We start from the raw sequence: 25,016 nt of genomic DNA, 5'->3' as shown, positions 1-25,016 counted from the left end.
TTAAGTTGTTTTACGTTGACTTCCATTACATAAATACCATCGAAGGAAACATGTAGGATTTCATTATCAGTTAAAATTACAAGTGAACTGAAAATTAGTGGGTAGAAAAGCTCAAGAGCCACTTATGATTTTAAAACTGAGCACACAAAGCCAGTTGAGTAAATAAATGTTGCTTTTAAATATTGTATTAATTTTGCTATCTAGGATAAGGGAAACAATACTATGGATGGTCCTTCCAATATTAAGATTACAGTTGTTAATATGACATGTCTTCCTAAAACACATAACACACTTTAAAGTGAATCTGGAATGGATGCACTTATAGTATGTCAGTTAAAAAAAAAAAAAGATCACAAAAAGACTTCTGCATTTTTATTCACAGATATGTGGCTAGTTTCATATTAAATGAGAGATTAATATTCTATTACTACCTAGAGAACAATAATACCAACATCTCTGGTGAAATTTACTTGTGATATTTGTAGCACTATCTTTCTAGACAGAAAGATCTCATATAATAAAGTCACTAGCGATAGTACAGGCTTTCCTTTGGTAATATCAGTTTTTTGCAAAGCTTTTTCTAAAGCTGAATCAGATTCACATATTTTTGTATCATACAGATGATGGCTTCTGAGTCCTTGGGAGCCCTGTCAGTAAGCACTTTCTCCATCTCCATATTTTGTGGATTCTTAAGAAAAATCCATGCTTATTCAACCATGGAAGAAGTATATTTAGCCATAATAGAAGTTATATTTTAAATTCCCAAAAGGTAAGAGAGGCAGGTCTATCATTATTACCAGCCTGTTCTCTCCTCTGCATACTACCCAAATACATAGCATTATTAAGATACATAGATGTAATTTTCTAATAAATAAAGCATTAAAGTAACATGTAAAGATAAAACACCTTTCAAAACAACACTATCATAGGATACAATGAAATACGACTTCCATAAATCAATTTTGCCTGACATTGCCAATCATTATTTAGTGTTTATTCAGGATGGACAGTATGCTAAGAGCTATGTACCTCAACAAAGTATTACTCAAACACATTTTCTCTGGGAATTTATACATAAAATAATCTGAAAAAGACAATTTTTAAAAGTCAAAGTATACTAGATTTAAAGCACATATAATAAAATGCCTCTTATAATATTAAAGGTTTATTCGAAATTTTATAAGATTTCATAAAAATAAAAAATGTAAAAACTTTATTTTTCTCATCTTAAAGATATAAAGATATATATCTTTATATATTATATATAATACATATTTTATATATAATATATAGTATATATTTATATACTATATATAATATATTTATATATTGTATAAAATATATTTCATATTATATATTATATAACATATATTTTATTATAATATACAATGTAAAATATACAGTTCATATACATCATATAATGTGAAATATATATTATATACTTTATATATATCATATAAGGTAAAACATATATACTTTATATATATAAGGTAAAACATATATACTTTATATATATCATATAAGGCAAAACATATATTATACACTTTATATATATCATATAAGTTAAAACATATATTATACACTTTATATATATATCATATAATGTAAAACATTATGTATTATATATCATATAATGTAAAACATATATTATGTATTATATATATCATATAATGTAAAACATATATTATGTATTATATATATCATATAATGTAAAATATATATTATGTATTTTATATATCATATAATGTAAAATACATATTATATATCATATAATGTAAAATATACACTATGTATTATATATATCATATAATGTAAAATATACACTATGTATTATATATATCATATAATATAAAATATACACTATGTACTATATATATCATATAATGTAAAATATATACTATGTACTATATATATCATATAATGTAAAATATATACTATGTACTGTATGTATCATATAATGTAAAATATATACTATGTATTATATGTACCATATAATGTAAAATATATATTTATTATATGTATCATATAATGTAAAATACATTTTATGTATTATATGTATCATATACTATCTGAATATATTTTAATAATATGTATTATATAATATATAATTAAATAATATGTATTATTATTTTATGTATAATATATATTTTATATTTTATATCTAATATATATTTTATATCTTATATATAATATATATTTTATATGTAAAATTTATAATCTATAATATGCATGTAAAACATATAACATATATACGAAAATATACAAAATATATAAAATATATAATATACATATGATATATTATATATAATGTATAATATACATATTATATACACATATATGTATATTATATATGAAATATATATATAAAAGATACAAAATATACATCATATATATTTTGTATATATATTTTATATATTATATAACATATAAAATACATTTACGTGTTATATAATATATAAAATATATTATATGATATATATTATATTATGCATGAAAAATATATGTATTATATATAAATATATGTTATATATAAAACACATATATTTATAAATTATATAATATATAAAATATATTATATAATATATAAAATATATTATATAATATATAAAATATATTATATAATATATAAAATATATTATGTAATATATAAAATATATACACATATTATATATAATATATGATATGTAATATATATTTTATATGCATAAGAAAATGTACATAAAATATATATTATACATTACATAGTATATATAATAAACATAAAATTTATATAAAAATGTATATAAATTTATATATAAAATACATATATAATATATATTAAAAATATATATATTATTCATATACAATTTATATATAAAATATATATATTATATATTTATATATTTTATATATAACTATAAATATATAAATTTATATATATTTAAATATATTTAAATATATAAATTTATATATATATTTAAATATATTTAAATATACATTTATATATTTCTTTATAATATATATAAATTACTTATAATAATATAAATATATAATTATATATTTATATATATAATTTTATATATAAAATATATAAAAATATATAAAAATATATAATTTATATTTATATATAAATATAAAATATATATAACACATATGAAATATATATTTTTATATACTTCTATAAAATATATTATTTTTATATGTTTCTATAAAATATATTTATATATTTTGTGTATATATATTTCTATAAAATATATTATATATATTTCTATAAAATATATTATATATATTTTGTGTATATATATTTCTATAAAATATATTATATATATTTTGTATATATTTCTGCAAAACATTTTATATGTATTTCGTATATATATTTCTATAAAATATATTATATATATTTTGTATATATTTCTATAAAATATATAGTTTATAAACACATATATTATATATAAAATATAAAATATATATTATATATTATATATAACATACATAAAATATATAATACATATAATATATATTTTATATATTACATATAATATACATATTACATATTATATATTATATTTTATATAATATATAATATATAATACATAATATATATTTTATATAATATAATACATAATATATATTTCATATAATATATAATACATAATATATATTTTCTATAATATATATTATATATTTATAAAAATACATATTTATAAAATATATTTTGTATATTATATATGCAATATATATAAAACGTTTTTTATATATGAAATATACATATTTATATATAAAATATATATTATATATAAAACAGATTTTTTATATAAAATGTATATTATATATTTTTATATATAATACATATATAAAATATGTGTGTTATATATGAAATATATATTATATATAAAATATATGTTTTTATATATAAAATATACATTTTTATATATATAAAATATATAATATATAAAATATATATTATATATAAAATATTTTCTATATATTATATATAAAATGTATATTATATCTAAAATATACATTTTTTATATATATAAAATATATAATATATATAAAATAAAATATATTTGATATATAATATATATTTTATATAGATATTTTATATATTTTATATATAACATATATTTATATTTTATATATAATACATATTTTACATATACTATATAAATATATAGTATATATAAATATATATTTTATAAATATATATTTATATATATTTTACATGTAATATATTTTATGTGTAACATATATTTGATACATATTTATAAATTATAATATATATTTATATTTTATATACAAATTATATATTTTAATATATATCTAACTGTATATTTTATATTTTTATATAATATATATTTCATATATAATTTATATAATATATATAATATGTTATATATTATATATATTATATATTAATCATATTATATATTTTATATATAATATATAATTATATCTTATATATAGTTTATATTATATAATTATATTTTATACATAATACATTATATTATATAATTATATATTATATACAATTATATAAACTAAGATATAATTATATATAAAATAATTATATATAATAGAATTATATATAATATATATAATTATATATTATATAAAATATAATATATATTATATATGTATTATGTATTTCATATATGTAATATATATTTTATATATATTATATACATTATATATATATATATTATATATATATGGCAGAGGGGGCCTAGTTTTGTTGCCCAGGTTGTTCTGGAATTCCTGAACTCAAGCAATCCTTCCACCTGGACCCCCCCAAATGCTGGGATGATAGGCATGAACCAACATGTCAAGCAAAAAAAGTAAACACTTTATCATGAAACATTAAAATCTCAAATTACATGTATTATGATTCGGTTAGAAATCAAACATTAGGTAAGAATTGTGGATCTACTCAGAGAACTCAGTCTTAAATGTGTAATATCCTCTTGTTTATATGCAAATCTATGTATCATTTCTTAGCTATGTAGCTATAGATAAGCATCAGGTAATTTTAAAAAAGATAATTATGAGGTTCCTGAATTGTGTTTTAGAATAAAGGTCTATTCCCAAATTTAATTGAGTACAATTTTATGTCTTCTTTGTTATCATTATTACTCATAAACAATTAGTTCAGCCATTAATGATGAAGTAGAAATAATGGTCACCAATATTTCAGTGACTTACAATAATATACATGTGATTGCTGCATAGGCTACCTGCTCATTGTTAGTTGTCTTGGAGGCACTGTCACTGTCACTGTCATTCTGGGGTCCAGGCTGAAAGAGCAGCCCGCATCTGGGACAATGTAGAGCTCTTTAAAAAAACAAAAGAGTCTGTAAGAAACTGGTAGCAAAAACAAGGCATCAGTGTGGTGGCAAAGTAAAATTCCCTCAGGGGAAAGAGGATCCCATAGGGAAGAAAATTAATATATGAGCTGTAAATTAAGCTACCCCAATACATTAATATAATTTATACTTGGCACTCTAATGTGTTGGAAGAGGCAGGGAATTTGGACAGAGACATTAACATGGACAAAGGTTAACCTGTTCTTTCTTTTTAACCTACTTTGGCAAATCTCCCAGAATTTTAATTTGTCTTATTATTTACTGTTCTGTTTTCAATTAAACCCTTTATCTCTTGTATAAAGTTTATGCCCATTCTCAATAGCCCAGCTCTGTTTTCTCCTTATGTCTTCAGAGTAGGGGTTTAACTTCCCTACTCTAACCTTGCTAAATCTGGTCAGAAATTCTCAGGAAGGCTAGAGACTCTCTGCAATATAGGATGTGCTTATATACCACACATATGACATTTTTCTTGAAAATCTATTTCAGGAACAGTTTTCTGAAACACATTTCAGTAGTTCACTGTTAAGAAGTGAGCTCTGAATATCTCTCTAATGTTTTCTGATCATAATTTTATAGACAAGCTCTGAATCTGAATTGTTAATCTCAATATATATGTGCCCAAGCAAAAGCTGTATACCTAATTATTTGGAAGCATTCTTTTAATAAAAATTGAGCAATGATTAATATATCTGGAAAAAATTGTCAGATATACAGTACTGGCAGATATTTTACAACAGGAGAAATTAGAAATATAAAAAGCTAAAACGGAATAAGACTAAGTGTTTTTATATTGTTGCTGTTGTTGTATGTAATTTAATTGTTGTGTTCAGGCCCGATTTTTTAAAAGAGAATACATAAGTTTAAGCAAATGGACTTTGTCCATTAAATACATCATCTGCCTTTTCATCAGTCCAACAGAATGTATCTCTACTAACCCCCGATGAGCAGAAATAGCTTGTTGCAGAGCAGGAATCACCATTACTCCTCTCTAGCCATCTTATCCTGAGAAATCAGAAAGCTCTACTTTATTCTGTCTTTTGAGATCTTGATCTCAACCTCAAGCAATTATTATCTGTCAAAATCATTTGTAGCAGGTTAGAGGGGAGGAGTGCATTTTGTATCTCAAATGAAGAAACTGGGATGGGATGTAAAACTCTGAAGAATCCATTGTTATGGGTGTCAGTTGGGTGTCAGCATAATTTTTCTCAACATTAACTACAAACATTAGGCATCCATCCCAGTAGGGAAATAAATTGATGGCCCCTTCAAGTCAATGACATGCTGTCATGTGTGTGTAGTTTTTTTAAATTTTTTCTGTTTGCATAACCATAAACTTATTAGGTTAAAAGAATATCTGACCTCATCACAATCCAGATTATAGTATGAAATCTCTCCCATTAGCTGAATGCTACATCCATGTCCAATTCTTTCTCTTAAACTTTGGTCTCTATTCATCAACTTCATTAAAAATATCTTTGGCGATCTGCTATGCACCAGGCACACTTATGTGCCCAGAGGATACAAAATCAACAAAGTCAATAACGTCCCTCATCTTCATCCTCTAGGATTAGTGGTGAAGTGTGGGAACACGGTCCAGAATGGTGAGAAGGGTAGTTCAACTATAATTCCATTCAAATTTCAGAAAATTCATTCTGGTTTAGGAGAGAAGGGGGAAGAGCATGCAGGGATATTTTACTGAAGAGAACAAGACTGAAGGAATTCTGGCAGATTTACTCCTATCACAGAACCATTTTAATCCCCCCTATTATTTTGAGTCCAATAACATTCTTCTAGGATTCTCACTGAAAATCCTACCAAGGCTAATTTACTCAATAGTCACTTAAAATGTCTTGCCTCATTCCCTCAAACCCACTGTCCACCCTACAGCTCGTCTCCACAGTTTCTTTCTCCAGAAATCAGTCCATATCCCCAATTCCCTCATAAACCTTCCCAGTGCACTTTTACTCATATTTGTCACTTTCCAAAACATTACAATGTAATCAAATACTACCTCCTATTTTTTAATATAACTACCAGAGGTGTCTTATTTACCAACATGTTTTCCATCCCTCTTCATTCTTGCATACAAGAATGTTTCACATCATATCTTGCTGCATTTCCGTATCATAATGCCTCTAGAGATCAAATAACAACTCAGTGAATATGTAAATATCACTGTGCAGGTTAACTCTATATAGCGAAAAACGCATCCTGAACAAAGTCATCAACAGAATGTCCCCCTGAAACCTTGAGGCGTTATGACATTCAGTTGGGTACAGCACCTGTCAACCAGTGTGAGGTGGTCTGACTTGTGACTGCATGACTAGAACATGTGGATATTAAAAAAAAAAATCAATAAAGTGAAAGTATATTAACTGATGAGCAACACTTTCTTATAAAATAAGCAAACAAAATAAAATGAAAATGTTTTTAAACAATTCTCAGTTACAATTTTTTCTTACAGTGTCATAACCAAGATGACCAAGACAAACTATTTGTTTAAACTTCAGACCGAGGACTTCTGCTGCTTTACCTACAGTTGCTTAGGAATGATGATAATGGTAAATTTTAAGTACTGCAACTGATGATGATGATGATGATGATGATGATGATCACGATCACGATGTATGGTTTCTTGCTGTATTACAGTTCCTGTTCTAAGTGCTTTATATATAAAATGGCACAGTCTTTTCAACAATCTTATTATGATCATTGTGCAGATGAAGAAAATGAGGCATAACAAGGTTGAATAAGTCACCCAAGGCCACATAGCCAAACATAAGGATGGGATGTGAACCAAGATATACAGGTTCTAGACTCCATGACCCATTCTGCTACATCACACTGCCTCTCCTTTTACCGAAAGCCTCCCAATTATATAGAATGTGTATCTGCCATGTTCAATGTCATTTCAGAAGTCTGTAAGGGCTATTCCTTGAAGCTTACACCTACCCCCTTCAATGTGACTAACAAGTCTCTTCAGTTAGTAACATACTTGCTGAGGGTTTGACAACAAAGACTTAATGAAAATAGTGATAAATTCACACAGGCACCCAAATAAATGTAAGAATCCACAGAAATGAGGAAGAGTAAGTATTATGCTAGCAAATAAAATTCATCTTGCCCGAATATATTTTCATATAACATAATGAGTAAATAAAAAATAACCATTATTGCTTACTGAACACTAGCTAGAGTTTAACACTTTTCAGTAATACAGACAAATTACACTTGGCAGGAAAAGCTCTCAATATGCTTACAAGGTATTCTAGAAAAAGATAAATAAATGTGTACTTAAATCAATAAAATGAAGACAAAAAGCATGTTTATGGAAATGAGGGTTTCTAAGGAGCTAAATATAATTGAATTCTGGCTACTGTTTTCTTGAAATGAAAATGGCCATTGCTAAGTATTTGATTATTGAAGATAAAACTAAAGTTTTCAATATAACACAGAGTTCATTATTACAAGCAGTGGAAGAATGTTATTAGATCCACAGATCAACAGAAAAATGATACCGTTTTGCTTCAGATAACAGAAGACTCAGTTTTTCTTTTTTTCTCAGTGTTTTACTGTTATTGTTGTTTTAGCCACTAATACAAGGGAAAAAATTCCCCCATCTTTCCCTTTATTTTCTTGGAGTTAAATGTCTTTCTACATTTAATTTCGTCCTTCCTTGGACTTTATAGTACTTGATCCCTCTCCTCCTTCTTCCTCTCTTGACACTGGATCTCTGCAGGTGACTATCTCTTGGTTATTCTTCTCTGACTTTTCTTATTTTAGTAAGTAATAGAATTAAAAAATGATCCTCCCACCCACATACTCTTTCCCAAATAATCAGTTTTCATAAAGCAGCCATCCACTTATACTCGTTCTTTCTGTACCTTTCCAAAGGGCGTCCATATCTCTAAAGTTTTATATTCCAACTTTTTCTCAAATTACAAATATACCATAATATTTGATACCTTTCTCTTTTCATTCATTCTGCTTGGAGATTTGTCTATGTCAGTTTACATGACATATTTTCAACCTTTAATCTTTTTCTTTTCCATGTGTAGTATAATAATTTAAAGTATTTTAAGTTATGTGATATTCTACATATTTTTTATAAAATATATAAATATATTTTATGACTAAAATAATTAAATAAATTCCCATGAACTCTCTGTTTTACATAATAACACAATCTTACATACATCATTCGAATGGGTTCATTCCTGTCCTTTTCCAATTCTGCCCAGAGAAGAGAATTATTCTCTTGACATTTGTGTTATAATCATCTTGGTTTTAAAAATTTTTATCTCATACATCTTAACTCAGAAACAATATTTTTTTCAATTTTCCTCTAAGCTTCATAAAATGGAATTGTATTATATAGCAGTCTTTGAGATTTGCTTATCTCAGTATCACAATGATACTTAATAGTTGTCATACTTTCACATTCATTGAGGTACGAGATTCCATCATGCAAATACACACCACAATATATTGAAACCAATGGCAAAAACCACCATTACTTTTGCACCAACCTAATATTTATGAATGCTTCTGTTGATGGGCCTGGAGTTTTGTTTTTTTATTATGAACAAAGCTGCTATGAGAATTCTTCTACATGTCTCCTGAGAAAATGTAAGAATTTATATAGAGTATTTGGCTGAGAGTGAAATAACTGCTGATTTGCAGGATATATGAGTGCCCAAATTTAAGAGATATTGCCAAATTATTTTTCCAAAATGGTTGTACAAGTTTACACATGAATCAGCAGTATAAAAATGCTCCCATTGTTCACACCCATGCCAACGCCTGGTATTGCCAAATATATAGTTTCCCTCATTTGTTCTAAGTATGTACCAAAGAATGGATATGCTGTAGTTGCATGTTTAACAGATATCACCAAACTCTTTTCCAAAGTGGCTACTTGAGCTGATGTTTTCATCATTAATTAATATACAAGAGTTCCCTTTATTCTATAAATATTTTTCTATAAATTTCTCTTCATTTAATAAGTAAAATATGTTATTTTACCTGAGTAAAGTATTTTTTAAATAATCTGTTTTTATTATTTATGTTTCTCTGATACCTTTTGCTTTATTTTGTTTTTATTTTTGTTTTGTTGTGATTGCTTTGAATGGGCAAAAACTTTTTACAAAGTAGGTTTTAGAGTTGGGAGATTGAGATAGATGCAGACCAAAAACAATCAATTGTAATTTTCTGTAGGCATTTTATCAGTCATTGGTTTATAGAGAAGAATCATATCCTTTATTCTCTCACCTGGGAACTATAAACCCAGATGCCAGCATTCTGTGGGACAAGTTGACTAAGATGAACCTGGGGTTGTATGTTCACTTAGTTCCCTTGGTTTAGCTGCATAATCTTTTTTTCTCAGCTGTGTCTAATGCAGTGTATTGGTCAGGTTTCACACTGTTAGTAAAGAGATACTTGAGATTGGGAAATTTAGAAAGAGGTCTAATGGACTCACAGTTCCATGTGACTGGGGAGGCTTCACAATCATGGTGGAAGGTGAAAGGCACGAACCACACGGCAGCAGACAAGAGAAGAGAGCTTGTGCAGGGAAACTCCCCCTTATAAAACCATCAGATCTCGTGAGACTTATTCACTCTCACGAGAACAGCATGGGAAAGACCCAACCCCATGATTCAATTACCTCTCATGGGGTTCCTCCTACAACACATGGGAATTGTAGGAGCTACAATTCAAGATGAGATTTGGGTGGGGACACAGCCAAATCATATCATATGATGAGTACAGAAGCTTTCTGGTTACTTTAGAGATCAAATCTCCCACTTATTCTGGGTTGCAGGACGGGTAGTTACTTATATGCACAGGACGGAGAAAGAAATTGGGATTCTGATTTGTAAAAAGAGACTTTCAGCCTTCCCTCTTATTTGCTGATGGCCCAAGCTACAACCCCAATTTTAGGAATTCCACCTCCGTCTACTTCCCAAGTCCTCTGGGTGGGGATTGATGGTTAATATGCTTGCTTCAGGACTTACCCTGCATTCCAAAGTAGGCTTCAGACTTCTCCTAACAAGTAAATTAACACTTGTCCCTCTATTTTCCACCTTTGAAGTATGTGGCTGTCATATTCTCTCCCACACTCCTCAGCAATGTAGGCTGATGTAAATTGAGTCTTCATTTCTGCCACATTAGTTCAGCTGCAGAAAGGAAAGTAGGTATAGTAATGTATTTTATGAACCATGTTCCTTTCCCCGATCTTTCTAGTTGAACCTCCCAACACTTGGACTAAGCATTTTTCCGGCTTCTCATTCCATGACTTTATGAAGGTTCCAACCTCACTTTGATCATTTCTGAGCAAAATTCTGGCTTTATCCTTCAGTTGCATTATTTAGAGTAGTGAATTCCCAAGCTTTTTAAATCCACTGACACTTTTGATGAATATAAAAGCCTTCTCAATATTGCATCTAATAAGCTCAAGAGTAGACACCATGTACCTCATTAAGAATCACTAATATCTGTTATCTTAAAGCCACAAAAAAATTAATCTGGGTTTTCTGTATTTTGCATTGTGAAAAATAAAAAAATTAAAGATAAAATAATATTATTAAATACAATTAGAGTATATATTTGAAACTATATTGACTTCAGGGAGTTTGACCCTGTTGTGAATAACTAGTTAAGGGATACCCAGTTATGCAGGTACAAAACAGATCAGCCAGCCAGGAGATGGGATTTGGGTTCTAGCCACCTTTGTTTTTTACTATTATAGTAAGACACTTAATCCATCTAGAATTCAACTTTCTCATTAATAATTTGAAAAATTTTATTTAATGGTATGAAAAACTTTCAGCAGAGAAAAAAAAAAGCCATCATGGAACACTTAATGTTAGGAAGTATTTTTGATCTTTAGCCATTTTGAGTGAAGGAAAACAAAACCTTTTTCTTCAATTTGGAGGTCTCTGAACCATTCTTCTGTTCTCCTCTCTGTTAATTTATACACTGAAAACAACTGAGGACCAGTAATCTGACCTCTTTCTTTCCTTTGCCAACTTATTCATATTTAATATTTTAATCTACTTCCCTATCTTCTCTAAATTTATTTTTGTTTGTCTTTGCCCTTATGTTTTAGGGCAAGTGACTTCCAGGAATTTTACGTAGTATTCCAGACATAGCCATACCCAAGTTGTATAAACTAGAACTTCTGCTTCCCACCTGTGCGCAACTTGACTCTTTTCAAGGCAAACTGCGTTGCAAAATTGTGTCTAGATTGTCCCTTTCTATGGCTATCAGATGCCTATATTAAAAGACAAGCAAGGAAGTTTGTTCTGGTGGTGGCTAGATGTTTTTTTTTTTTCCCCAATTATACAGTAGCATAATTCCAAGAAACATTTATTTCAAATTACTGTAACTTATCACATTAATAATTCTTTATTAATATATGGGAAGTTAGGTATGTTAAGGACCTGTCTATTTGAATATGTTAACATATGTCACTCTGCATCTACTAGACTCAATGTTATTAATCCAACAATAAAAGGAATTCCTCAGGAAAACTGAGGGCCTGAAGGCTGCCTGCGTCTTGAGTAAGGAAGGAATGATCCAGGGATCTGCCAATGCCTCATAAGTGTGCAAATCAGCAAATATTCTGAGACTATACACTGTATTGAATAAGAGGATCGTCAGCTTAATACCATTAGAGTATTTTGGTTTTGTTCTGTACAGCACCGAAAGGCAGTTTTGATTCAGGATTAATTTATTTTTTCAAACTATATATGTATTTTCCTGTTTAATTGTAATTCCAGGAAAGCAGCTGTATTATCTGCGTTGTTATATTCCCAAAACCCAGAAAACAGATGTTCAATAAATGCTTTTCAAATGATTGGTAGGATAGAATACAATAAGCAAGGATGAGTACCTGTCTTTTCAGGCTGCTATAACAAACTACCATCCCCTGGGTGCCTTATAAACAACACAAATGTATACATGAATTTTACTTATGAAGCTGAGAAGTACTAGATCAAAATACCAACAAATTCACCATCTGAATCTGATAAGGGCCCACTCCCTGGTTCATATTGGGGGTTCAGATATAAATATATAAATTTTGCTGGGACATAAACATTTTAGTCTGCAGGAAGAAGTAAAATAGTATATATTTACATCTAAGATTACCAAAATTGCAAATATGCTGCCTAAAAATAATAGGAACTTTGCTAATTTACATTCCCACCAATAGTTTACAAAGGATCTCTTTTCTCCATAACCTCACCAATGTGTTATCTTTTTTGATAACAGCCAGTGTAACAGTTGTGAGGTGACATCTCATTGTGGTTTTAATTTGCATTTCCCTGATGAATAGTGATGTTGAGCATTTTTTTTTTCATATATGTGTTGGCCATTTCTATGTATTCTATTGCGAAATGTCTGTTCAGATCTTTTGCCCATTTTCTAACAGGTTATTTTATTGTTACTATGTTGCTAAATTCCTTACATGTTTTATATATAAATCTCTTATCCCATATATGGTTTGTAAATATTTTCTCCCAATCAGTGGATTGTCTCTTTACTCTGTTGTTTCCTTTGCTACACAGAAGCTTTTTTATTTGATGCCATCCCATTTGTCTATTTCTGCTTTTGTTCCCTGTACTTTTGATGATACCTAACTAATCATTGCCCAGACCAATGTTATAGAGCTTTTCTCCTATGTTTTCTTCCAAGAGTTTTCAGCCTCAGATTTTAAATCTTTACTCCCTTTTGAGTTGATTTAGTACATGACATGTGGTAAGGGTTCAATTTCATTATTTTGCATGTCAATATCCAATTCTTCCAACACCATTTATTGAAAAGACTGCGTTAACCCCATTGTGTCTTCTTGGCAGCTTTGTTGAAAATTAATTGACAAATTTTGTGGGTTTATGTTTTGGCTTTCTATGTTATTCTATTGATCAGTGTGTCTGTTTTTATGCTACTTCCATGCTTTTTTTAATACTATGGTTTGGCAAGGTAGTTTGAAATCAGATAGTGTGGTATCTCCAGGTTTGTTCTTCTTTCCTACTTGGGGTTGTTCATGAACCTATAAACAGTCTCTTACGGTATATAATACAGTTTGTCATCTTAGTTTTACAGTGTCTATAACATGATATTTCCTCAAAAATTATAAGCATCTAAGTATTAACAATTTCCTAAGTCTACTATAAATTTAGCTTTTTGATGAAAAATTATCTTTGATTATGTAATTTATGACAATTCATCACTGTGCAGGTTTTGTCCATCTTTCTTTTAAAATTTTTCTACAGCAAGTACATCAATTTAAAGGATTTTATATAACACAAAGGAATAAAATTTCAAAAAAATGTTTTGTTTTGTTTTTTTACTGAACCAAAAATGTAATTCCAGCTTTCAAAGTGAGACGTTTTGTACATTTAAGTTCAGGAGGAATCATTTTTGACTTGTGATATGTTGTCAGTGGAGTGAAGAATAAAAACTGATTTGATTTCTTTTCATTCATGTTCCAAATACTCATGTGTTATATATCATATTTTCTCAAAATGTGGCTAGGCCTAAAGTTATCACTCATTCAGCCTCACTTGGGATATAAAAAACTGCTTTATGAGTTGCAAATCATTAACATACATATTTCTTCAAGAGTATTCGGTAAGTCAGAGAAATGCTTACCCGAAGTAAAAATGACAGTGAGTGGCAGCCTATGAACATACACACACAGGAAAATAAAAAATATTATATATCATGCTAGTATGGTTGCTGTAGGAAAAACTAAAACAGAACTCAAATAAATGGAAAACTACACATCTCATCATTTGTCTCCTCATCAGTAAAATCGTATTGAGGCGCCCTTGTTGTCTGGGGTGACACCCGAGGTTCTTTGTCTCACAGGCACAGAGATCAAGAACATGGACACACACAAAGTGTGAGGTACAGAGCAGAAATTTAATAGGCAAAAGAAAGAGAACAGCTCTCTGCTACAGAGAGGGGTCCCAGAAAAATGAGTTACCAATCTGTGGTGAAATGCAAGGGTTTTTTTTTATAGATGACCTAGTAGGGAGACGGTGTCTGATTTACAAAGGACACAAAAAACGTGTTAGGTCCTGTTGTGCCATCTGCATAGGGAGTGACTCTCTGGCAGCCCCCACCCCAATCTTTTATTACGCATGTGGGTTCTCTGCCTGAGCTTCTCCACGTTGTCCATTTGTTATGGTACACATGCTAACAACAAAGGGAAGGTCGAGCCCCATGGTGGACATGCGTGGCTCCCAGGGAGCCTTGTTCTGTTGGTGTAGCTGCCAGCATCCCCCCATGCACGCTTCCAGCTTCCTTATTTATCTTTGCAGCTCGATCTTTTAGGCTGCTTTTTGTTAGAAAATAAATGATTTCTTGGGCTGATTTTTGTTAGACGGGAAGTTCTGCCATGGACCCTTTTGCTGTCACTATCTGCCTAAATAATGTCTATCTCCTGCATCAGTTTTATTGACAAAAAATTCCTTTTCATTCTATAAAAACATTGTTAGCAATTGTGATAAATGATGCACATGCATTCTATTAAATCTTTCTCTTTTCCCTTCAATCTGAAATTTGAAATAATTTTTTCCACTAGTTTGGCAGACATGGAATTCTCACAATACTTTTCTAAAATATTTTTGGTTATAATTGAGCCATGGGATTGAAAGCAGTGGTAAATGAGGCCTTTTGTTTGGCGCACTTATCATATTATAACTCTACACAGATCATATAGTCAATAGCATTTCCATGATACCTTGACAATCCTTTTAATTGATTGAATTGTGTCCATCAATAAAGGTATTTCCAAGTCTTAACACCCAGTATCTGAGAATGTGACATTATTTGGAGAAAAGGATCTTTGAAGATGTAATTAACAATCTCAAAATAAAAGTAACCTGAATTTAGGATGGACTCTAAGTTTCTTATAAGGACAAGTGTCCCTATAAGAAAAGAGGAAGTTACAGAGATACAGATGGCAGACAGCTATGCTAAGAATTGCCAGCTTTCTCTGGAAGCTGGCAAAGAGGCATGGAGCAGATTTGACCTCAGAGACTCCAAGAGAAAGCAGTCCTACCAAGTTGATTTTGGACTTCTTGTCTCTAGAACTATGAGAGAATAATTACTGTTGCCTCAAAGCTACCAAGTTTGTGGTAATTTGTTATGACATCCCCAGGAAACTAATCTATTGCCATCACTACCATAACTTATGATGTTTTTAAATCTACCAGAAGCAATATAGAGTATGGTAAAGGAAACAGCTTTGGAGATTGGCTATATAGGTTCAGTCCTGAGTTAACCACTTACCAACTTAAAACATTATTAAATATTGCAAAAAACTATACAAATTTTATTGGACCTGTATCAGAATTATATAGAAAATGTTCTAAAGATATTGCTCACAGTTTTGCCAGCTATCTAGAAAATACCCCATAAATACTAGTAAAAAATTCTCCTCTATAGGATGCTGTTGGTCGTATCTCTGTAATTGAGGTGAAGAGAGATGCAATAGCTTAGGTTTCAAATTAAAATTTACTATTTGCAGTAAACTTTAGTAAAATGTGGCTTTTTTCATTCATTTGAAAGTGTATCTTTTTGCATATGTGTAAGTGTGTCAGCCATGGAATAGAGAGAAGGTATACCAGGACCAACCTCAGAAGAGGAGAAGGGAGACAAGGAAGATAGAGAGAAGCCAGGTTGATGATAGAGTTAAATACCATTAAGGAATTTAGGCCTTGTCTTATACAATGAAGTGCCACTAACAGGAACCACCTGAGAAATAACATGCCTTGGTTGTGGCTTATATCAAGTATTCTGTGTTTTATATAAAGTATTCTGACTGCAGTGTATGAGAATAAATTTAAGGAAGACAGAAAGCCCAGTGAAGAAACTTTTGCTGTGCTCTACGTGAGAGATGAAAAAGACTCAATTTTATTTTATTTAAATTTTAATTATTTTATTTGAGACAGAATCTCACTCTGTCACCCAGGCTAGAGTGCAGCTGCGCTATCTCGTCTCAGTACCTCTGCCTCCAAGGTTCAAGCAATTCTCATGCCTCAGCCTCCCAAGTAGCTGGGATTACAGGCATGCACCACCATACCTGGCTATTTTTTCTATTTTTAGTAGAGACAAGTTTTCACTACTGTGTTGGTCAGGCTGGTCTCGAACTCCTGGCCTCAAGTCATCTGCCCACCTAGGCCTCCCAAAGTGCTGAGATTATAGGCATAAGCCACCACACCCTTCAAAGACTCAAATTTTTAAAAACGGTAGTTGGATAAAGACGGGGGATGAGATCAGTACTTCGTATCAAAACTTCTACTCCTTTGAGAATCATTCTACCTTATCGTTTCTGTATTTTCTTTTTTTGTGAGATGGAGTCTCACTCTGTCACCCGGCTGGAGTGCAGTGGTGCGATCTTGGCTTACTGCAAGCTCCACCTCCCGGGTTCACGCCATTCCCCTGTCTCAGCCTCCCGAGTAGCTGGGACTACAGGCACCCGCCACCACGCCCGGCTAATTTTTTGTATGTTTAGTAGAGATGAGATTTCACCGTGTTAGCCAGGATGGTCTCGATCTCCTGACCTCGTGATCTTCCCTCCTCGGCCTCGCAAAATGCTGGGATTACAGGTGTGAGCCACTGTGCCTGGCCCCTGTCTGTATTTTCTATAGCTTCCTATGTAGGAAGGGATTTTTTGACTGAATGTGAAATGTGATATGAGAAGATGAGAATAAAAATGACAAATAAGGATGCATGATTAGTAAAAAATCAAATGAAAATGTACAGAAACGAAGCATATTTGGGGATAGAGAAATAGAGTGAGCTCACTTTCCCCATGTTAATTTTTGTGGAACAAGTAGAATAACCATATGGAGATACGCAGTAGCTTAGTCTATGTCTAAAGCAAAAAAAAAGAAGTCTGACTTATTCATACAAATTTAGGAGTTGGAATATATTTGCTATTAAGATCATCAGGCTGGATGGGGTGGCTCATGCCTACCATCCCAGCACTTTGTAAGGCCAAGATGGGAGGATTGCTTGAGTCAAGGAGTTTGAGGCCAGCCAGGCAACACAGTGAGATCCCCTCCCTACAAAAAGTCAACAAAATTAGTCAGGCATGGTGGCACGTGCTAGTAGTCTCAGCTATTCAGGAGGCTGAAGTAGTAGGACCACTTGAGCCTAGGAGGTTGAGGCTGCAGTGAACCAAGTTTGTGCCACTGCATTCCAGCATGGGCAACAGAACTGTCTAAGAAAAAAAAAAATGAGAATGTGTAAGACCACCAAGGACAGTGTGTAGACTCTAAGAGTTGTTCCTAAATACAGACATATAGAAACAGAAAGGAGAAAGAGAAGCTGTTTAAGAAGAAGGCAAAACCAAGAGGTATGACAATGACAGGAGGAGCGCTGTGTCATGGCAATGAAAAGAATTAAGAAAGGGAGAATAAGTTTTCTAGCATTCAGAATTCATTCAGCAGATGAGCAGAATACAACATAGGATTTTGAAGTATGAAGATATTTAAATTAATAATTGTGTCACAGCTTAATGGCTCCTTCTTGCTGACTACCTGGAAAAGCCAATACACTGAGAACAGCAGGGATGTTGCAGTCAAGAAAGAGTTTAATTATCACAAAGCAGCCAAGTGGGAAGACTGGAAATATTTCTCAAATCTGCTTCTCTGAAAGCTCAGAGGCTAGGATTTTTAAGGATAATTTGGCAGGCACGGGGCTAGGGAATGTGTGCTACTGATTGGTTGTGTTAGGGACAAAACAGTAAGAGTGTCTAACTGTCTTCGTATACTTGAGTCAGTTTCCAGGTGGGGATCACATGATTGGTTGAGTCAGTTGCTTCGTATGTGTCATGAGTCCAGGTAGAGTCAGTAGGTCAGGAGAATGCAAAAGTCTGAAAAATAGCTCAAAGATCAATCTTAGGTTTTGTAATAGTGATGTTATCTATAGGAGTAAGGTAGGGGTGGTGTTTCAAATCTTGGGACCTCTGGCTACATGACTCGGGCTAGTTATCATTTAACCATGCCTACATCTTGGCAGAATTAAGGCCCCTCCCATAATTTTAATGCTGTGGCCTTTTGTTAGCCTTACAAAGATGGTCTGGGTCCCTGAACAAGGAGGGGGTCAGTATTGGGAAGGAATTATTATTCTCTTTGATTAAACATCAAACCGTAAGCCAAATTTCTCCCATAGTTAGCTTTGCCTACATTCAGCAATGAGCAAGGGCAGTAAGCTTGTGAGGTTAGAAGAAAGATGGAGTTTGTTTATGCTAGATTCCTCGCACTGTTACAATTGTTGCAAAGGGGATTCCTGTGGAGTTTTTATTTAACTGTTAAGCATCTTGAAGGTACTGTTTCCAATTTAGATCTTCTGGAATGACACTTAGTTCAAAAAGAGTTAATGCCGCAAAGCCATCACTATACCTACAAGGAAAACCAGAAGATTCTGCTGCTTTCCCAAGGAGCTCTCACAACTGGAATGCTGGAGAATGAGCACACAAAGCTAAAGTCATGTCAGGAATTAGGAAATCAGATGAGGGGTCTGCGGCCAATGTCATTTATTGACAGCAGGACATTGAACACCCGGCAATGGAACACAAGTGAAAGTAACCCACCCATTTCCAAATCTTATTTACTGGAAGCACTAGCTTCAAGCCACAGATCTGGACTCCACTTTTTCCTGATCTCTGTGGAGTGCCTCTAAAGGAGAAACACATTTCACTTCAAAGATCATAGCTGCAAGACAGCTGGTGAAGTGATTTTAGCATTCCTGTCTTTCCAAATAATAATGTGAAGTGGGACTTAGGAAAGAATTTGAAAAATTCTTCCACAGTCATCAAATGTAATATAATCTTTCAACAAAACAAATATTGAAAAATATCAATTGAATGTGCCAATTGAATGTATGAATGACAAGTTACTGGAGAACATAACAAAAATAGCTTTGGTGTCATGAGGAAAGCAAAAACCGTATTAGAGGGATTTAGGAAGGTATATGAAACACAAAGAATGATGAGGACTGTTATTGATTAATCTCCATAGGAAGAAGAGAAAAAATATTAACAGATATTAGTATAAGAAACAGAAAGGTTATTCATTATTGAAAGTAGGGTATACAAATAATTTTTAAGAAAAAGATAAGAAAGAAAGGGGTTTGTTGATGTTTGTTTAGCAAAAGGCTATTTAAGCCTATCTATGCACTGAGGGAATGTTTCCCAGGAAGATAAAGGAGATTAAAGGTAAAATGGGAAACAAAAAAAGAGCTTATTCGCTTAGCTCAGCAAGTTTTCTCAAGGGAGCAAAAAAAAAAAAAAAAGAAACAAACATATAGAAATATTTACTCAAAAAGAACATAAAATCTCATATTTACATCTTATAGAGAAAAGAATAGGGAATATGGAGTAGATATGTTTGTAGGTGAGTGTAGAAGTGAGATTGCAACTAATGATCACAGGATCTATTTCTTGTTTTGTTTGGTTTGTTTCTTCTCAATAAGAATAAGGTTGTCCAATGAGAATGAGGTTAATGGAAACTGAGGAAGGAGACATAGGAAAGTCATAAAAGTTTAGAATAATCACTGTGAGGAATCAAAGATAGAGCTGACCAAGATCAGTAAAGGTATTAATGAAATGTTTTGAAGTCACACTCAAAGTTACTTATCAGGATATTTTTACCTGTGTATTTTTTGTCTCCACAGCACTTATTCAATGAAGTAAATGAAAACATAATGCAGATCACAGCAGTGATTCCGGGTTCATTTTGAACGGATAAATATGACAAAATGACAGGTGCTGAGAAATCTGGGCTACTGAAAAAGTTGTTCAGACCTTTGACAGAAAATTCAGGAACGCCAGTGAAGGAAGGGAGATCAGAAAGTACCTGACAGATTCTAAAACAGAAGTAAGATAACAAGGTCTTGGAATCTTTGGTGAAATAAAATGAAGGAAATAAGGAAGTAAAAGAGTTAGAAAAACAGGACATCATGGTCAGAGAACAGGCAAGTTATATTATAAAGCTCTGAGCTTGACCAGGTCAGATTAGGAAAACGTGGCGAATTTGACCCTGCAGGGAGGATGTTTGCTGTAAATGTAGATGGCCATAGAAGCTGCAAGAGCCCGGGGAATTAGATACAAAGCTACTGTTTGGAGTTTTACAGGTGATGGTTAAAGACCATTCAAATAATCCAAATATGTGTAAATCTGGCAAATATGGTCCAGGTGTCAAAGTCTGCAATAGATGTAGAACCTACAAAGGAAGCTGTAGAAAATGCAGAAAGGATACGGTAATATGATTCTCAAAGGAGTGAAAGTTTTGATATGAAGTAGAATACTTGTGTGAAAGTGTTGTTGCGAATCTAGAGAATGAAAACCCTATTTTCTCACTTCAACTATTTGGATTTGAAAATATAATCAGTTGTAGTTACATGTTAATGTAATAATTTCAATGAGCAATGAATGCCAGAAGCAGGGAGAAATAGAAGCAAACACTGGGTATAATTTAATAACTAGGCTTATTTTAAATATTATTAACTAGAAATGGCCACAAGTTTTGAATAACCACTGATACTACCAATGTATAATAATGCCACTAAATCAAATAACTTTTTCTTTGTCCTCCAAAATTTTTAAAACAAAGATTCCAAGGCACAAATGAAAGTACCTTTGCAAAAATTATGACATTGAGATAAATCTGGCATCGTTGACTCCATCGTTGACTCCATCCTGCTTCTAACCTCACAAAGAGACTATGAAAAATATGTAGCACTACTAAACCAAATTACTATCATAAGAAATATGGCATAACCATGCCTTTCCTGAAAGAGGATTATGTGTGTTTTCCATAAACTGCCATAGAAATAAACATTTTAATATGTATTTTTTGAAACTGGGAAATCAAAATATTCCACCCCAAAATATGCTTCTTTGGCACAACTAACCCAAAATATGCTTCTAACCCAAAATATGCAGGCAGAGGCTTTTTCTGAGGTTGTCTTATTGGGATCTAGGAAAGATTAACTCACAGGAAAAAGAGACTAAAGGTTTGACACTTACCAAGGTTTGACAGACAAACTTACTAAAAGCTACACCATCTCTCTGAGGGCTGCTGCTCGGGAGACTTCATCTGTGTAACAAGACAGCCTTTGCTCATTATTTAGTTCTTTTCCTCACCCTCCAATAGCCTGTTACCACTGCCCTCCAAGAGCTAAAAACCCCTACTCATTTCTGTACAGTATAAAATCTTCAGTCATCTGCCTCATCCTGGAGTCTCACATTTTGTGTGGCTGCTGTGCATTTGCATACAAATTGACTTGCATGCCTTTTCTCCTACTCATCTGTCTGTTTTCAGTTTGTTTTACAGACTAAAATTAAAAAATCTTCAAGGAAGGGAGGAGAAGTTCCTTCATCCCTGGAAAACAAAACTCTTGTTAAACACCAGGCATCAGGATCTGTTTTCACATTTCCTTTGCCAACACAAGAAATCGTTTTATGGTTTATCTGATTTTTAAGATTATTCAAACTATATCATTTTCATAATATTTAGAACGGTTAATTTACATATGGTGTTTGTGAAAGAATCAACTGATGGTTTATTGTAATAAAAAATGAAATTGTTTTTATAAATAGGCTCTTAGAAATGCAAAACTTTTTGCTGTTCATGATTTCATGTACAACTACCTCCAGTTATTCAAAACTTCAATCTCTGATTTCCTAATCCTGTGATATTGCCTTTTACTGATACAACAAATATAGTGTGCACATTTTCATTTCCTTCTACAGAGCCTAATGTTGACTCATTAAGAGTGTAAAAAATCTGCAGAGAATTATCTTTAAAGTCCCTGGATAAATGTTTGGCAAATACCAGCTGATATAACCTGTAAGTAAGTCTGTCAGTTTGAAAGCATATAAAGCTTAAATGTCAAAAGGAAGGTTTCCTTGTAAATAGAAAAAAATTGAAGCTATTTTGAAGGTCTATTTACATTACAGGCCAATGGGTTCTTCCTGCCTACTGCATAGCAAAACCAATACACTGAGAGCAACCGTTTTTGCAGCAAAGAAATAGTTTAGCAATTACAGGGCCAACCAAGCAGAAGGACAGAAGGTAATTCTCAAGTTCACCTCCCCAAGAATTCAGAGACTAGGAATTTTCAATGATAGTTTGGCTGTCAGTGGGTTAGGGAACGGAGAATGCCACCTGTTTGGGTCAGGCATGAAAACAGGTGGTAAAAGCAGTCTTCTTGCACTGAGTCAGTTCCTGGATAGGGGTTACAAGACCTGTTATCAGTTTCTTGGTATGAGTTGCCAATCTAGGTGTTACCAGCTGGTACATCATAATGCAGTGTCTGAAAAATATCTCAAGCACTAACCCTAGGTTTTATTACTGTCATATTATCTATAGGAGCTATCTGGAAGGTTACAAATCTGTGGCCTCTGGCTACATGACTCCTGAGACATAATTTTAACCTTGTGGACAATGTGATATTTTTACAAAGGTGGTTTTAGTCCCTAAATAAGAAGGCAATTAGTTTTGTGTGTATTGTTATTATCTCTGTTTTAAAGTTAAGCTAAATTCCTGCCATAGGTATCTCATCCTCTGCCCAAGAATGTACAAGGACAGCTTGCACATGCACATATTATAAGAACTGATAACTGAGTTCAGCAATGTTGCAGCATGAAAAATCAATGTACAACAATGAACTGTATTTCTATGTATTAGCAATAAATCAAAAATTAAATTAAGATAACAATTTCATTTAAAATAGCATCAAACAAAATAAAAATACTTGGGAATAAATGTAACCAAAGGAGTATAAAATTTATGCTCTCAAAACACAAAACACTGTTAAACAAATGAAAGAAGAGCTAAATAAATGGAGAGGTATCTTGTGTTTAAAGATCAAAATACTTAAGATTGTAAAGATGGCAATATTCCTCTAACTGATCTACAGTTTCAATAAAATCCCTCAGAATCCCAGCCAGCTTCTTATAGAAATTGACAAGGGAACCAAAATAGCCAAATCATTTTGAAAAGAAGGACAAAGTTGGAACACTCCCACTTCTTAATTTCAAAATATACTACAAAGTTAGTGTAAGTATAAAGTATTGGCATAGTTTAGACATGTCCATCAAGAGAATAAAACTGAAAGTCTAGAAATTTGTCCTTATGTTTATGAGAAATTTTCTTTTCACAAGGATGCCAAGACAATTAAATGGGCAAATAATAATTAAGCAAATGGTTCTGGAAAAATTAGATATCCACACACTCAAGAATGAAGTTTTAATTGACTGCTTTCTTACACCATATGCAGAAAAATTAACTCAAAATTTAAGAGGTGAAGCCATAAACTATCTTAAAAGTAAACTTAAGAATAAATATTTGTGACCCTTAATTGGGCAAAGCCTTTTTACGTATGACACCAAAAGGACAAGCAACAAAAGAAAAAATAAATAAATTTGACTTCATCAAAAGGAAAGAAAAAATGTGTTTCAAAGGATATCATTGAGAAATTGACAAGACAAGTGACAGAATGGAACAAAATATTTGCAAACCATATAACTGTTAAGGGACTTGCATAATAACTGTATAAAGAACCATTACAACTGAATAGTAAAAAGACAAGCCAGTTTGAAAATGAACAAAATCTCTCAACCAACATTTCCGCAAAGACAATCTAAAACTA

General features: G+C 31.6%; 2 long non-coding RNA genes across 2 annotated transcripts in view; one reads left to right on the top strand and one right to left on the bottom strand.

Moving 5' to 3' along the window:
* LOC129060895 (uncharacterized) overlaps positions 1-25,016 on the bottom strand; it is a 293,512-nt gene that overhangs the window by 148,127 nt on the left and 120,369 nt on the right. Inside the window, exon 2 of the long non-coding RNA XR_010141052.1 lies at positions 11,357-11,518. This is a non-coding gene — a long non-coding RNA (uncharacterized LOC129060895). The remainder of the gene's footprint in view (positions 1-11,356; positions 11,519-25,016) is intronic.
* Positions 8,268-24,130, top strand: LOC134761908 (uncharacterized). The gene is made up of 3 exons (XR_010141053.1): positions 8,268-8,431; positions 22,685-22,827; positions 23,918-24,130. It is a non-coding gene; the product is annotated as an uncharacterized LOC134761908 (long non-coding RNA).

The sequence above is a fragment of the Pongo abelii genome, chromosome 7 (assembly GCF_028885655.2).
Source record: "Pongo abelii isolate AG06213 chromosome 7, NHGRI_mPonAbe1-v2.0_pri, whole genome shotgun sequence".
NCBI classification, from domain to species: domain Eukaryota; kingdom Metazoa; phylum Chordata; class Mammalia; order Primates; family Hominidae; genus Pongo; species Pongo abelii.
This window is presented reverse-complemented; position numbering and strand designations above follow the sequence as displayed.